This window comes from Prinia subflava, chromosome 1, assembly GCF_021018805.1.
Source record: "Prinia subflava isolate CZ2003 ecotype Zambia chromosome 1, Cam_Psub_1.2, whole genome shotgun sequence".
In the NCBI taxonomy this organism is placed as follows: domain Eukaryota; kingdom Metazoa; phylum Chordata; class Aves; order Passeriformes; family Cisticolidae; genus Prinia; species Prinia subflava.
In genome coordinates this window covers 53,534,914-53,550,853 of record NC_086247.1, presented here as the reverse complement: position 1 = coordinate 53,550,853, position 15,940 = coordinate 53,534,914, and the positions used below count along the sequence as shown (strand labels likewise).

At 41.7% G+C, this 15,940-nt stretch overlaps 1 protein-coding gene across 1 annotated transcript in view; it reads right to left on the bottom strand.

Moving 5' to 3' along the window:
- LDLRAD4 (low density lipoprotein receptor class A domain containing 4) overlaps nt 1-14,937 on the bottom strand; it is a 283,789-nt gene extending 268,852 nt beyond the window's left edge. The window contains exon 1 of the mRNA XM_063397097.1: nt 14,917-14,937. The gene's annotated coding sequence lies outside the window, so the exon portion shown is untranslated. The remainder of the gene's footprint in view (nt 1-14,916) is intronic.
- Nucleotides 14,938-15,940: the final 1,003 nt, after the last annotated feature.

Below are 15,940 nucleotides of genomic sequence, written 5' to 3'. Positions count from 1 at the left end.
CACAAAGGTACTCACTCCCCTTTAATCAAACTCTAATCTGATGGTTTTACAGTCTGACATAGTTTTGGTGAACACAGACATACCTAATTAAAACATGACTTGTTTATCCAGCAGCACATAAGGTTTTGACTGCGAAAGTGATGTTCACAAAACAAATGCACCCTGTAGTATGTAATTTGCTTTGATATGAAAAACCTTGAACAAAAAAATTATACTGTGCCAGCAATCAGACAGCTAAAATGAAATGTAAAAGGTGGCTAATTGCTTCAGCAATAAATAGCAAGTACTTGAAAATAAAGTCAGTGTTTTTGTATCATCTACCATGTCTAGTAGGTCAGACTTTGATGTGATAACTCACTACTGAAGTCAGACATTGTGTCCATCCTTAATTGTGTACTCGAGGCTTAGCCCCTGCTGACCCAAGTTGAAATGACCCTGCTGGATTTGACAGCATTCAGGCCTGTCACATGTTCAAGTTCACCAAAGAAACTTTCCAGGCAAAAGTCAAAGTCAGTCTTTTCCATTTAATTTTAAAGCTTGTTTTGTTTTAATTTATGTAGCATAAAGGCTGTACCACAGAACAATGCCAAACACAAACCACTCAGCATAAGGACTTTCAGATATCTATGTAGATCCTTTTCTTTTTTCCTTATTTTGAGTATCCAAACACAAAGACAGGACTTAAAACTCTACCACTGTGAGATCCAAGCAACAGGCATTCCAGGAATTATTCCAGAAAGATGTACCATCATTCTACATTCCCTTTTTTTATCATTATGTGGTAAAATACAAGCTTGGTATACATAAACCAAATTGGATAAGGCAATACAATTTTATGTTAATTACTTCAGTAGCTGTCAGGCACATAATCTTCTTTAGAAACACAGCACTTCTGCATCACTGGACAGGAATATTTAACAACAAGGAAAACATACTCATCCACATATATGAAGTGCTGGAAGAAGGAAAACACTTGGCTAACAGGACAAAGTCCTGATATAGCCAGAGCTGTGCCCTCCAGAAGCAAAAATTCATTTAGTTTTCTGTTAGTCTCAATTCTAAGTGAACAGAAACATTAAGTGGGTTTAAAATGATTCTGTAAAAACCTCCTTCCATTAAGCTACATAGGGTTAGCAGCAGGTAAACAGAACTGGGAAATCAGCAGTAGGGGATAAAAAAATAGGGTCTTGCAGAGTATCTGTACATGTAAGAAATTAAAAAAAGAAGATTAATATTTCTGGCTATGGAGTTGGACAAAACATATCCAACACACAAGATAAATCAAGAAGATGCCCCATCATTTCTATACATTAATATATTCTCTTACATGGTAAAACAAAGAGGAGTGGAGCAATGGAACAAAATGAAGCTTCAAAACAACTGAGTTTTAGTAATATCCCTAATCAAGTTTCAAATTTGCAGTGGAAATGCAAAGGAAATTAAGGCACTTAAAAAATTGAAACGCAGAACAAATAAATGTAACTAAGACAAAGCAAAGAAGTTCCTCCCAAACAAGAAGGGTCTTCTCAGAAATACTCCTGCAGATCTGTTTTCCATCAGAAAATCCAATGCAACAAAACAGAAATACTTCCTGTAAGGTACTCTTTTTGATGACACCAATAACAACATAAAAACTGAAGCAGGCATTTTTAAAGGTAGAAATTTATAAAACTTCATATCTTTATGACTTCTAATTCTTTTTAAAATTTATTATGCATGGTATCATACAAGACTAAACAATGCATCGATCCAACACAAATGTAATTTTTGTGGAAAACTACAAAATTGCTCTCTTCATTTTGTTTTAATCAAGTTTTGATCCTGTAAGCTTTACAACAAGATGTAAAATCCCCTTCTCTCCAAAAGTTTAATCAAAGTTACACCAACCAGAGTTACCTCCGAGAGGACTTCTATGTTTTTAAAAGATGATATGGAAAAGACATTTTTATTTTGTCTAACAATGGATAGTAGCCCTGTGACAAAAGGAATACAAACAAATATACATAAGTTCATATCAGTAAAGAATTGTCAGCTGTTTCCCTTCTCAGAAGGGAAACTATAACATTCTTTAATTATTTAATACATCTCAAGGAAATAAAAATGTTGCTTACTTTAAACACATGCAACAGTTTTCAGGTACTCTTAACTTGCTCACTCCCTCCATTTGCAGCTAGAGTTGTGTCAACTTTGATCTTTTTTGGCACTTACTTAGCATCTTTAGAAGTAAAATTCTCTTTTTTCATATCTTTTTTCTTCCACCTGACTTTACTGCACTTCTGCCCAAACACAAGCAATTCAAAACATATGAAAAAACACTGAGTTTTGAAAATTAAGGTCTAAATAACAATTTCTGATTCAAAAGTATTTCTTGAGAAAAGCCTTAGTCCTGTTACTTCAGATTGGACTAGAACTCCAGAAGGTTCCTTCTGACCTGAATTATTTTACAATTGTCTTTGTAGCATTAGAGGATGAAGCAAAAGTGAGTACAGTTCACCTCTTCAATCTCTACACACCTCCATGGAATTGTCCTGATTTCACTTTCACCTACTTTTTCAGTTTAGAACTGCTAATATGCTCACACACACCAAAAAAAAAAATAAATAAAAAGGACAGGCATTGACTACTAATTATTTTTTCCTTGAAGTTCAATAAGTATTTGTATCCCTGTCTGCTACTTTAAACAACATGTGTCAGGTAAAATTTACCAAACTCCACAGACAGCCCCATGTTGGCTTCAATCCATATTCAGAAAAAGCTGTGACAGTGTCTTGATCCCCACTGAAATCCATGTGAAGCTGCATGTAAATTCCCTTGCAAGACATGGATTAAGATTTACTGGATCCAATTGTACAGTGGTCTGAATACACATTTGCATTTATCCACCTTAAATTCACTAGACTGCCTCAACAGAGATTAATATAATTGCCATTAACACAAAACATTCTTTTCATCGAAATTTGCATTTCTCCTCTTGTTTTGTCCCCTTCTCAATTCAAGTCTGACTCACAGACAGATTAGAAATTCGATCAACCTAGAATTTGCAACAGTGACTTGGCCTCTTTGGACTACAAAAAAGACCAGAAGAGTGGCACAGAGTGCCTGGAAAGTTAAGAAATCAATGACACTCAGTCCCAATGTGCTCTACTTTACCTCAGTATGCATGTGAAGTTTCTGAGGCTTACAGAGCTGGTGCATTTCCAGCACAATTCCTGGAGCTCTGACTTCTTGCAGGGCCATGCGAGATTACAAATATCTAGAACATGTATGTCGAAGACTGTGAACCCCTTAGTCCCAAACAAGCACCTCCATGAAGGTCACCGAGAGCAGTAACCACCTGGTTTACTCCCTGCAGCCGGGTAAAGTGTTTACTGTGACAGTTCCAGCTCTGCCCACGGCAGGAGGAAATCCTCACACAGCCCCGTATGCTAAAATAACCCCCTAAAGCAGGGGCAGCGTGATTGGATTTCCCCACACGGCTCAGGTCACCCGGGCCTTGGGTCTGGTCTGCAGCCGCCTCCCCGCAACGCTCACTCGGAATTTGGGGACACAGCACCCCGAGGCAGATAAACAGATCAAACCCAGCCAGCCACAGGCCTCCTGACATTCTCCAGAGAGGGCAGGTTTTTCTTCTCCAGAGCAGGGAGGTTTTGGTATTAATTTGAACGGGGAGGAAAGCTGGAGTCTGCCCTGCAGAAACATCGAGTCAAATAAATACGTCATTAAGCTAACTAGCTACAGGATTGTCTAGCAGATGGATGACATCTTGGTTGCTAGTGGAACACTTTTCTATAGCCTTGTTTGAGGCAGACACATATGGCTCTCCCAAGCATTGATGCAAGCTCCCAGATGGACTAGATCATTGCTGACACCTTATTATAAATCCTAGAGATGAAAGAAGGGAGCACAATTTTTGAATCACAACACAGGACTCTAAAATATTCAGTCTTCCTAAAAATCAAATTTACAACAGAATATATTAACTTCTTTATGTTGAAAGAAGCTATTTCTAACCAGGAACAGAAAATAGGGCAAAATGCTGCATCAAGAAAGACTAGAAGAGCCTTGAGGAAGCTTAAAAGACCAGAAGATCCTTGATGTAAATGTATATCATAACTACATATATGGAGTTACAAATATTACAGTTCTAGGGATACAAAAGATTATCTGCTGTGCAGCTGTTACCGACACCAAAGTGCTTCCATCTGGAATTTCTTGACTGCGGTGGAAGGGGAAAGGAAAGAAGGAAGCCACTTAGACATTACAGATGCATCTCTGAAATGTCTGTACCCTAAAGGACTACCAAGAAAAAAAAGGAAGAGAGAGATGTCTAGCCACAGGAGCAACAGCAGAACTACCAGAACTACATGGGAGATTGGGAGACAACAGAACCAGTTGCACACAGCATTTGGCTTTTTGTAGGGGTCAGGGACACCCAAGAACATCTCAAGTACACAAGGGTACTACAGTACATTTCACACTTCAAGATCAGAGGCAGGAAAAATATTCTTTTGGCATTTTTACACTGTGAAAAGAGACCATCCTTAGCATCCATAAGAATTTGACTCTTCAATTTACCCAAACAGGAGACTCAAAGTGTGGGGAAGATGACTTGCAATAAATTTTCTCTCTAATGTCTGCTCTACCCTGCAAACCAAGTTACATCTTGAGACTGTTATAACTCTGTGACAAAACTTCTCCATTTCAAAAGCAAATCAACTCGCTGACTCTGGGAATAGGTCAAGAACTCTTTACATTTATAAGAGAGATTCTTAAGCTGCTAAAATTTATCTGCATCTACTGCAGTGGCCATAATCTTAATAATAATGCAAACATCTTGGAACAATCAGCTAAATGTGGGACAGCTAATATAGCATAATACTCTCATTTTTTCAGACAGACAACTGTATTTTCAGTATCTTCAACCATAAAAGAATTTCAATGTACTGAATTCAGAGTGGCTCCCAAGTTTTCCTTTACAGCTTTTGGTGTGGCTGTTATCATCTTGACCAATTGAAAGTTCAGAAGATTTTTCTTATAGGGAGAATACAGAAATCCTTGAATATATGCTTCAGTGGTCATTTTAATGCTTTGGAACATAGAAGCTTCAGGATACTCTTTACTGTATGTAAGTCTTCCTCGGCAAGACACAGGGAACTGCAACTTTTAAACCACTGTGGTACAGGCTGACATGAAAAAGGGTAAATTTGAAGACTTTAGGCAACAGAGGTTTGGGTTCTCCTGAGCTGCTCCATCAGATGAACTCCAAATAGAAAAGAAAGGGGAAGAGAGATATTAATTGGCGTCCACAAAAGCATGATAAAACACAGCTCCAACTAGAACCAGACAGTTTCTGGGCTCTCCAAGCAGATAAACCCCATAAAACTCCAAATTTCCCACCAGCTGAAGGCTTCAGTTTAAAACCTGTCAAATAGAACATGGGTTTTTTTTCTTAGTTTTAATGTTTAAAAGACTGACAGTTTCAAAGATAGATATAGAGGATTACTGCAGATCTCCAAATATGAGGCGAGTCCAGGAGAGATTTCTTCAGCCCCTGACTGTTGGAACCCTGGAAGTTGAGAATTTTAGACTTTCTGTGTTGGCAGGCACTGACCCTGAAGAAAACACTGCATTTGACCTGAGGCCATGGAAAAGGCTTCCAAAACTGAGTGACAACACTGGGATTATGGGTGTGTAGTTTGAATAGAAGTGTGTAATATCACATGGTGGAAAACTTAAAGTTTTAGTATATACTAATATATGTAAAGCAAGATGGAGGTTTTAGGGTGTAGGCTAGTCCTTTCTTTTTTTCCTTCTTCTTCGTGGGTTTGGGTGGTATGGTGCAATCAGATAGAAAAGTCCACATTGCGGACCACGGGTGGTTGGTTATGGGGTTAAAGGTAAAAATAATTTAGGTGTCATTTCATAATTGGACAGTTTGTCCTTGTGAAGAAAGAGGTGGGGACCATTTTTCACTTTGTTAGCTGGAGCTCACAGCTGGTGAGACTGTTCTATGGCTAAGAATTAATAAACATCTGAATCTGAACACAAAACAACGTCTCTTGAGCATTTAATCCCGACTCTGGCAGAAAAGAAGATAAAACCACCACATCTGACTTTGCAGCAGCCTTCTCTTGCAGGCCATCCAATTAAACCACATGCTCCTAGAAACACAGCATCCCTGGGCACAAAGTGGGATCCTTGGCAGTTCCTCTGTGACCAGGGCCATGGCCAAAACAAATTCACCAGGAATCAAGGAGAGGTTGTGTCTTATTTTGATTTTGGTCAAAGTCTGTCAGGTCTAAAATATTTGCAATGAAACATCCCAATTTCAATTAACTGCCATTTTCTGTGTAAATTGTATCCACTTGGAAGTTTGGAATTAGGTCCATCTAAGATGCCTCTTAATAGCAGCGTCATGAAAACTGATCAATAACAAGCAACGTGGAAGAAAGTTGAGATAAATGAAGTACAGCATAAAACACTTAAGTTACAGCATGGTAAACATCTATGTCAAGGGTCTCTCAGGCAAACACAGACAGGTTTAGATCACCATAATTGAACTTACGTTCTGAATTACGTTCTCCATCAGATGAGAACATTAAATGACTTTTGATTGATTCAAGTTAAATATATAACGCTGTTCTGTATTCAACAGAGCATTCACACACAAGTTTAACATACTCTGACATACACATCCTGACTCGACACTTCAAGTGATTTGCTCTGGTGTCTCCACGCAGACATGATTAAAGGCTTTTATCTCCCATCGCTAACAATACCCAGGGGAGAACAGGGAATGGGAAAAGGCAGAGTCTGTTGCTGGTTGCATATTCAACTGAAGAGGGAACTCAACATTTCAAAAGAAACTTCCAGAATACTGTGCACACCCAACTCCCACTCTGCAAACTGGAGGTCCTCTTATTTTTCCCTATACTTCTTTTAATTACTTTTGGTTTGCTCTGTTTTTAGGTCATTTCAAACAAAACTATGAATCATTAACTAAATGCTTTTTAAACTCATTGCTGTGCATTACCAGCACAAACACATCAGCACTGTGATATTTCTTTCTTGAAATTTACCTATTTGCCCAGCCACTCCCTGTGAGAAAAAGGAGACTGGGCTACATAGGTTGTTGGAGCATTCTGCCATAGAAACTTTACATTATTCCAGCTGTTTCCTTCAAAGGGCTGGAAAGATCATTAGAACAGAACAATGATTTCCACCTAGAGCTGCAAGTTAGAATCATCATCTCTGAGCCACTGCAGGTGACTTCCTCTCACAACTGAAGAGGGGTTTGTCTCCCTAACCCTTGGTACATTAATCCCTACACTAAAAAGTCAGACCACTGTTGTTATCAACCTAATAAGGCACTGTAAGAATTAAAAATATTTGTAAAATGCTTTGATGAGAAAGCTTTGCCATAAGGTGCTAAGTAGAACAGGTCAGATAAAGCACACATTTGAGAAACACTGGCAGTATTTCTGTTCATCAACAGATGGTTACTTTTTTTAAAAAAAATATTATTATTATAAGATAAGTGAAAGTAGCCACCAAACAGTACCTGTATTTAACATTATGCAAGCTGCTTTAATTGGGGAGATGGATCACATGTTAGAAGCTTCCCAATTTAATAAGGATAACTCATACTTTAAGATATTTTAAGTGAAAATAAAGTACTTGCAGCAAGCATATCTCAAATGTGATGTTTCTAAAAGTCTGCTAGAAAGGTTATTACAATAGCAAGAGGAACATGAGAGGGTCACAAAACCAGAAAACATCTGTGTTGGAAACATCTGCAGAACTCTCTTCTACCGCACTTCTTATATAAGCTTGATGAGGAATTATAGTCAACCCAAACCCTTTGTAAAAGAAAACAGCTACACATGAACTGCACCGGCCAACAGATGCCATTAATCAGCCTAACTTTTATATGACCAGGGGCAATCCCTAATTTAAGAGTACTGAACATAATCTGCATGCATCTCTACAAACATTCAATTTAATTTTGCTTAGCTCTAGTTAAGGAAAACCTACAGAACCAGTCATCCACTGAGGTGAAATTGTAAGGGAAGAACACACACCAGTGTGGTATCCCAGCAAAGGTGCCAGTTCAACAGCTATGGAGATGAAGATGGGTCATTTATAAGCATTCCTTACATTTACTCTCCCACCCCTTCTGCTGTGCTCCTCAACTCTGACCCACGGGGCAGAAGCCAGAGAGCTCAGTGTTGTCTTTTGAAAATCTCAAGAAACCATGGCAAACATCCAGTTGACACTCTGTACAATACAGGCCCAAATACACTCTCTATGGAGTGGCACCACTTCACTCAGTAACTAATGATTGAGCAGAAGCAGGGAGTGAAGCAACGCCATTTACACCCAACAGTTTAAGAAATACTGTTACACCGAGGCAATTACATGTACTAAGTACATCCCAACTAGATACAGGACTAACAGACTCATTAATTCGAGCTTCATGTGCCATTAACACCTAATGGAATGTTCAGAGGTGTTTACAAGTCCAAAGCAATAATGGATCACTCTTAATTAATGCTCGGGAAAAATTTCATGAAAGTCTCAGTGGAAGAAGGCAGCTGTTAGAGAGATTGCTTCATCTCTCAGTCACAGACTGCCCCCTCTTTCCCTCGATGAAATGGAGAACAAGTAGGTTACAGGTGTGAGAAGCCAAAACAACAGGCTCGCCACACAACACAAAGAGATAATTAAGAAAGTGTCATGCATTTTCTTTCCAATGATCTTTGAAAAGTTGAAGAGTGGAACTTGCGTTTAAAAAATAGAGCATTGTACTGTTTAAAGATGCTTCAAGTACTGGTGCTGAAAATTGAAGACAAAACACAGTACCCTTATAATGGCATATGCTAGATAATATGAGTCAACGCTCAACACTTATTTTAGAACTCTAAGTACATTTGAGTGTTTATCCAGAAGAAAACACTATTTCTAGCCTCTTCTCAATATGAGAGAGATTCTAGATCTTATTTTATTAGCATTAACATTTGTTTTAACAGAAACCCTGAGAGAATTCTGTACTGTCCTCTAAAATCACAACTTAAATACACTCAGTGGGTCCAAGGTTATGACAGAATCGTTCAAACCTCGAGGTATTTCTTATACAAACATGAAAAAAAGCACATCTTCTCCAGAGGTGAGTACACCTTTTACAATTTCAGAACATAGAAACTAAATTAAATACTGAGTTTAAAAATAACTGAAATCTCCAAACTCATCTTTTACAGACAATACAAATTCACTATCATGATTACAATTTTTCAGAAGCAAATTTATTACCAGTTTTGAACAAAAAGTGTGTCAGGGTGTTTAGCATGGAAGAAATCAAGAACACCAGCAGATGGAAAGACAAGGACATTCCAACAGACACTTCATCAACCTGCTCCATTCTCATGCGCAGCATTTCAGCACTCTATTTTTCTAGGCAATACTGTCTTGCCTTTTAGAACTAATTCTAAACACATGCTAGATTAAAAACAAGGGTACAATGTCCAACATTCTCTTTTTGTTTTCCCTGTCCTATAGGCAGCCAGAAATCAACATCAACACAGAGAAAACTTCGCAAAGATCCCCACATAACTGGCAAAATACATTTGTCCTTTTATCCACTGCAGCCAGCTTGAAGCCCAATGAAGTCCAATACTTTAATTTCTCAACTCACCTTAATGAAACCAAACAAAATCCAACAGGAGCATCTGCATTTCAATTTAGTCCTACCCAACCATACTCATCAAGTAGGTGCCACTATTCTAGTGAGTAGCATTCCTCTGAAGAGGAACAGTTCTCCAGAACGGTGAAATACACAACTGAAACCTGTACTGAAAAGCAGGTGACAAGCATACATATTTCCAAATTCAGCCACGTGCAAAAAATACTCCTATTAGAATTGTTTTCAATTAAAACATTATTTTCAGTCATGCCTACCAACCAAATGTCTATTTATAAATTTGTCTATAGAGGACTAATGCTTTTTTGGGTAGGTAAGGGAGAGATGAAAGCCTGGGAAAAAACACTGAAAGTTGTCATGCTTTAAATGTCTGAAATAATGTTCAGTTCAGAATATAACTAAGTTTGCTCAGCCAAGCTTTAAGACTAAACATCTGATTCAACATAAACCAATATATTCTGGTTTTAATGGCACTCTTATGGAAAAATACCTCATCTGGGTGAATAACTGATTCTTTTAACAGTTACCTAGCCACCAGAGAGTCTATTACACCTGCAATTCTACTTAACATGCAGCAAAATGTAAGCTCAGCAGCATCAGGCAGAGCTCCCACCACAGGTTTGCACTGAGCAGAGGTGTTCTAGCAGCTGTAATTTATCTATCCCTGCCATGTAACTTCAACAGCTTTTCGGTGTGGACGCTGGCAATTGCTGACTTCCATCGCCCCCTAAATTGTTTAATAACATTTTCAAATGCTTTTCAGTTTTAGCAGATAATAAAACATAAAATCACTATCATATCCGATCCTCTTTTGGTGCTCTCCTCAAAAAACTAACCCCCCATACTCATAAACTTCTCTCCTAAGAAAACTCTAATTCTGGGAGAACACAGCTCTCCCAACTTGAAGGATGCAGACTACTGCTCCCAGCAAGTTTTCAAACTCCTGTGGTAAGGATTTCTGATCAGTTTCTCTGCAAAACGCAGACATTAAAAATAAATTATGGGTGTGTATGTGTCACCTTCCCAGCCCTCTCCCCACTGCATGCACTTCCACCCCCAGCTCCTTTGCTGGCTTTCATGCAGATTTGTGCCAGACATTCAGCATCCTCATTAAGTGGTGTCTGGCAACCTGCCTAAGCTTTAGTGGGTTCTGGGAATGCCAATATATTAACCAGAGGACTTTTTGCATACCCTGGAGAGATTTTTATTCTAGAAAAGTCAACCATTTGGCACTAAGAAAACTTACTTCAGATCTAGGAAAGCTCTCCGCTGGCAATAAGAAGAAAAAATGCATTTACATTCCTCCTAAATTCTGTCTCCTACCTGAAAGAAAAGTTTGATGTAGAGCAAGACCATTCAAACACAGTTTAAAAGGTCGATGTGTTCTATGGAGTAGGATTTTAGAAAAAAGAACAACACAAGATCAAGAAAATTATTCATTTTCAGTCCCTTGTCTCTTGTGACCAAAATAATCTTAATCAGGAAGATTAAATTTACCCATTATTATGCTGAGTGATAATGAATAGTGATATGGGTGCTTGAAAATTTCCATTGCTTAACTAAACAATAAGAAAAAGCATTTAGTAAAATGCATCTACATTTGGCATACTGCAAATACACTAAATCAAAGCATATACTACAGAAATGCCTATATCAAATAAATACAGATGATGAATACCAAGACATTCTGCCAGCATGAAATACAGGACACACTGTAATGTCATGCTCTTATTCACCTGCAAGCACTCTTTCTATTGCTGTCCCCTTAGAGTTACTATTATTCAACTGACAGTCTCAGAACTAAGCAAATAAAACTCTCTAAGAGAGAAAAAAAATCACATTTCTTTTTCAAATATGACGTTCAAAAGAACACAATGGTAAAAAGAAAGGCCCATGGCTTTCCTTCACTTGAATATTCTGCCCGTGCAGCACGCAGAGAAAGTTAAAGTACACTGGACAAATGTGTCATTTCAAGATCATTTCTTCAGGATTGTGTACCCAGAGAATCCAATTCATTTCAAGAAGTTAGCCAAGTAATCTGCTTCCATACAGATATCACTACCCATTATTATTATAAGTTTCTTCAAACGGATGTCTACTTCAAACTCATCATCCTTCTTTGTGCAAAAAAATTGCCAACTTCCTGACATCAGCTCCAAAACACCACGGTCCTTTTATAATGGCCAATTAGAACCAGAGATTCAGCAAGAATCAATTAAAATCAATACCACTGAAATGTTTTAGTGTACTAAGATTATGTTTGGTGTGAAAGAAATTTTTAGCTATCTAGGCTGCCTTTGCTTAGATATCAACCTTCTAGGCAAGACAGCTATTCTTAAAAATAGCTGTCAACTGAGAAAAGAAAATGTATATGCATGAATCATTTCACTACAGGGTTGGATTCCCAGCAACTGATGCACCACTGTTCTGGCATCAGTGCCTCTAACGAGCAGCTGATACTAGATCGGTGCCATTGAAGAATTTCACGGTTACCACAGAACCAATCTGCAGAAAAATTCATCTCCAAACTCCTAGAAGTATTTGCATTCCGTAACTGGCAATGCACTTGCAGGGAGCTGTTTTGAACCATGAAAAACCAGACAGAACAAAAAAAACCAGCAAAGCTTTTCCAAGACCACTCACAAGTTAAATGCAATAACCATGACTCCTGATGCAAGAGTTGTTGGACAGGCACACACTTTTTAACACTTCATTTCTCTTAGAGACTATGCTAAGTTAAAATACTTATAAGGTATTTATTATTTCAATAATTATTTACTTCTTTCTGGCACACCATATCCACATTTGGGAAGTATTCCAAATTATTTCAGACAGTGTCGTTGACATAAAACTAGTTCTTGGTGGAAGGGCAGCACTAGACAGGGTACTGCAGGGCAGCTGAAAAAGAACTAAGTTTTGGTCAAGATAATCAAAGGGAAAACTTTCAGTCCCCTCTTCCCCACAACCCCCTCTTGCAAAAATGCACCTTCAATGCAGGGAAAACTAACAATTCCTCATTTCAAGTCTCACTTTAATGTTCTGTGCAAACAAAACAGCATTTTATCTACCTAAAAACACAAAAGGCCAGGATAGTTCTAAATTCCTAGGTTAAGCTACTGCCCAATGGTTGTAATCTTACCACATTTAATACAACTGTGCCTCAGTCTTGACTATCAATGTACTTCTACCTCCGTAAGTTTTCTTGTAACAAGTCTAAGTTCATGAAGACTGAAAACTTCACTGCCTAATGCCTGTAATGTTTCCATTAACAAAACACAATGATCTGAAACATCGTTTCTCACGTTGTTAACTCATTCTGTGTTACACACTGATGGCCATTTAGGCCCACTCTGGCATCTGAATTAATTGGAGAATATTGATATGCCTTATGTGTATGCAACAATGATCTCCACATACCTGAGTTGGAACTAACTGTGCTGGTATACACACTGATTGTACAAAAAGATGTGCTCCTACTTCTACACATAACTCTAGAGAGTTGACACATTCCAATTTGAGTTCTCCTCATGCTGGTCACTTTGTGTATCACAGTAACTTAATACCTGGTGCTAAAATGCCAGTACAGATATAGATGTTCAGATTATCATCTCTATCTCAGCTAATATGGACAAGGGGATGTTGACTAGGCTGCCTCCCACCACTGCACTGGTTTTCCAGCAAAACTTCCCCTTTCATTTACAGCCACTAAGCCATAATGTTCATACGTTCATTAGTGGAACACGTGTGCACCATGCACGTTAATTCTACTCAAGGACGCATCATATGCTAGAGAGCTCTGGATCACTGCAAAGAATAGGTTTCCCAAAATATTTTCCTAGAAATGAAATTGGAAAGCAGAACTGAAGTTTTGTCTAACCAACATACCCAGGTGTCGAAGGACCAGCAAGAACTGCCCCTACTTAGGCAGCATTTCTGTTCTTACCTCATCTACGACTAACAGTAATTGTCCCTTGGGCTTTCTTACTGGCAAAAACTCTCTCCCTTTTTGGCCAGCTTCACTCTTCGTGCTACGTGATGCACCTTTCCAGTCCACAAATATTTTAATGCAGGATGTTTTTGGTTTGGAAGCACAGACAAACCTCTTAAAGGAGCTTTCCATCCTGACAAGATGTCTGTGTTTTTAGATGAATAAACTTTTATAACACCAAACAGTACTTCTAACATCACATAAAATTATTCACCAGATTTTTGTTCTCCTGTAGAACCATTTGCTATTCAGAAAAGGTTCTGAATCCCACTAAAATCTGTATCATTCTCGGTGTTAAGATCAACCAAGAAAACAGAAGTTACTTTTGCATTTTGCCTGCTTCCTGTTTGTTCTTTACTGAACTTAAACCTACACACAACGGTGTGTATGCCTCTTCAGCAAGCATCAAACCATAGCCTACGCACAACTACCTACCGATCTGCATGACAGAAAACCTGGCACACCATTCAGAAATTTGGGATGCATATATTCACTGCAAACAATGCAGGTAGGCGTCTGATACAGGCAGGCAAAGCTAGACTTCTGCTAATAAACTTTTTTTAAGGAAAAAAAAAGGCCCTTGATCAAATATAGGTCACTGGTGCGTGAGCCCGGCAGCCGCACTGCCGCTCTGCCTTCCTGCCAAAGTTGCCCGCCCGGCGCTGGGCGCGCACCGCGGCCGGGCATCCCCGCGGGGCGTCCCCGGCAGCCGGGCTGTGACACCAGCCCTGACCGAGCTCCGGCAATCGCTCCGGAGCAGCCGGGGAGGACGTGCCGCGCACTCCGTGCTCCCCAGCGCCCTGCCCGCCGCCGCGGCTCCGCAGCCCCGCTCGCCTCCGCCTCTCCTGCGGTCTCCCGTCCGGGCTGCGCTCCGGCTGCCTCCCGGGCCAGCCGGGGCAGGACGGCAGCGGGGCTGCCCGGAGCCGCGGCCGGCCCCCGCTGTCAGCGGTACCTGTCACGCTGCCCTCGCCCCGGCCGGCGCCCCCACCTGCCCCCCAGGTGCCGCCGAGGGACGCGCTCAGCCCGGCCCCGGCGGCGGCCGCGGGCTGCCGGGCACTGCCCCCGCCGCGGCAGGGAGGGTGGGCGAGCGCCGCCGGAGCCCCCGGCAGCCGCCGCCTCGTCCCCCGCACGCTCCCAGACCTTCAGCTCGGGCCTCCCGCACTTTCTCCGGCACTTTCCGCCGCGGCGCCCCCCGGCCGCCCCCGGCCCCGCCGCGGCGGGCAGCACTCACCTCCCGCCGGCCCCCGCCGCTCGCCCCCGCGCCGCGCCGGCCTCCTCCAGAGCGCCTCGCCTCCTCCCCCTGCCTGTCTCCGGCAGCCGCTCTCCCTGCGCTGAGGCTGTGCCTGCCTCCAACTCATCCCCAGCCTCTCCTCCCCCCGCCCTGCCCGCCCCGCTGGCTGCCGCCTGTCTGCAGCGAGTCTGGCTCCGGCGGGCGGGCGGGCGGGCGCGGGGGCCGCCGGCGGGGGGGCGGGCGGAGCGGGGGAGGGGAGGCGGCGCTCCCGCCAGCCCCGCAGCCCACACTGACACCTGCCGGGTGGATGTGCGCGGCTCCGGCTCCGCGGGACCGGCCCCGGCAGCGGCGGGGGCGCCCGGAACGCCGCCGTGACTCGCCTGCGAGGAGGGAAACCGAGTGAGGTTCAACGAGGGCAAGTGCAGGGTCCTGCAGCTGGGGAGCAATAACCCCAAGTACCGGCACAGGTTGCGGGCTCACCTTCTAGAGAGCAGCCCTGTGGAGGAGGGCCTGGGAGTCGGGGTGAATGACAAGTTGACCGTGAACTGGCAGCTAACCATGACCCTTGCAGCTAAGAGAGCTAATGGGATCCTGGGGTGCATTGGGAAAAGTGTGGCCTGCAGGTTGAAAGAGGTTATCCTCCCACATTTCTTGGCCCTGTTGAGGCCACAGCTGCAGTGCTGTGTTCAGTTCTGGGCACCTCATTAGAAGAAAGACAAGGAGCTACTGGAGAGCATCCAGCAGAGGCCACAAACACCATCTCTGTTATGAGGAGACTGTGGGAGCTGGGCCTGTTTAGTCTGGAGAAGACTGAGAGGGGATCTCATTAACGGAGGTAAATATCTCAAAGGCAGGTACCAAAAGCATGGTGCCAGACTCTTCAGTGGTGCCCAGCAGCAGAACAAGGAGCAGTGGCCATGAACTAAAACAGAAGTTTCATTTCAACTTGAGGAAGAACTTCTTTACCTTGAGGGTGGCCGAGCGCTGGAACAGGCTGCCCAGGGAGGTTGTGGCCTCTTCCCTG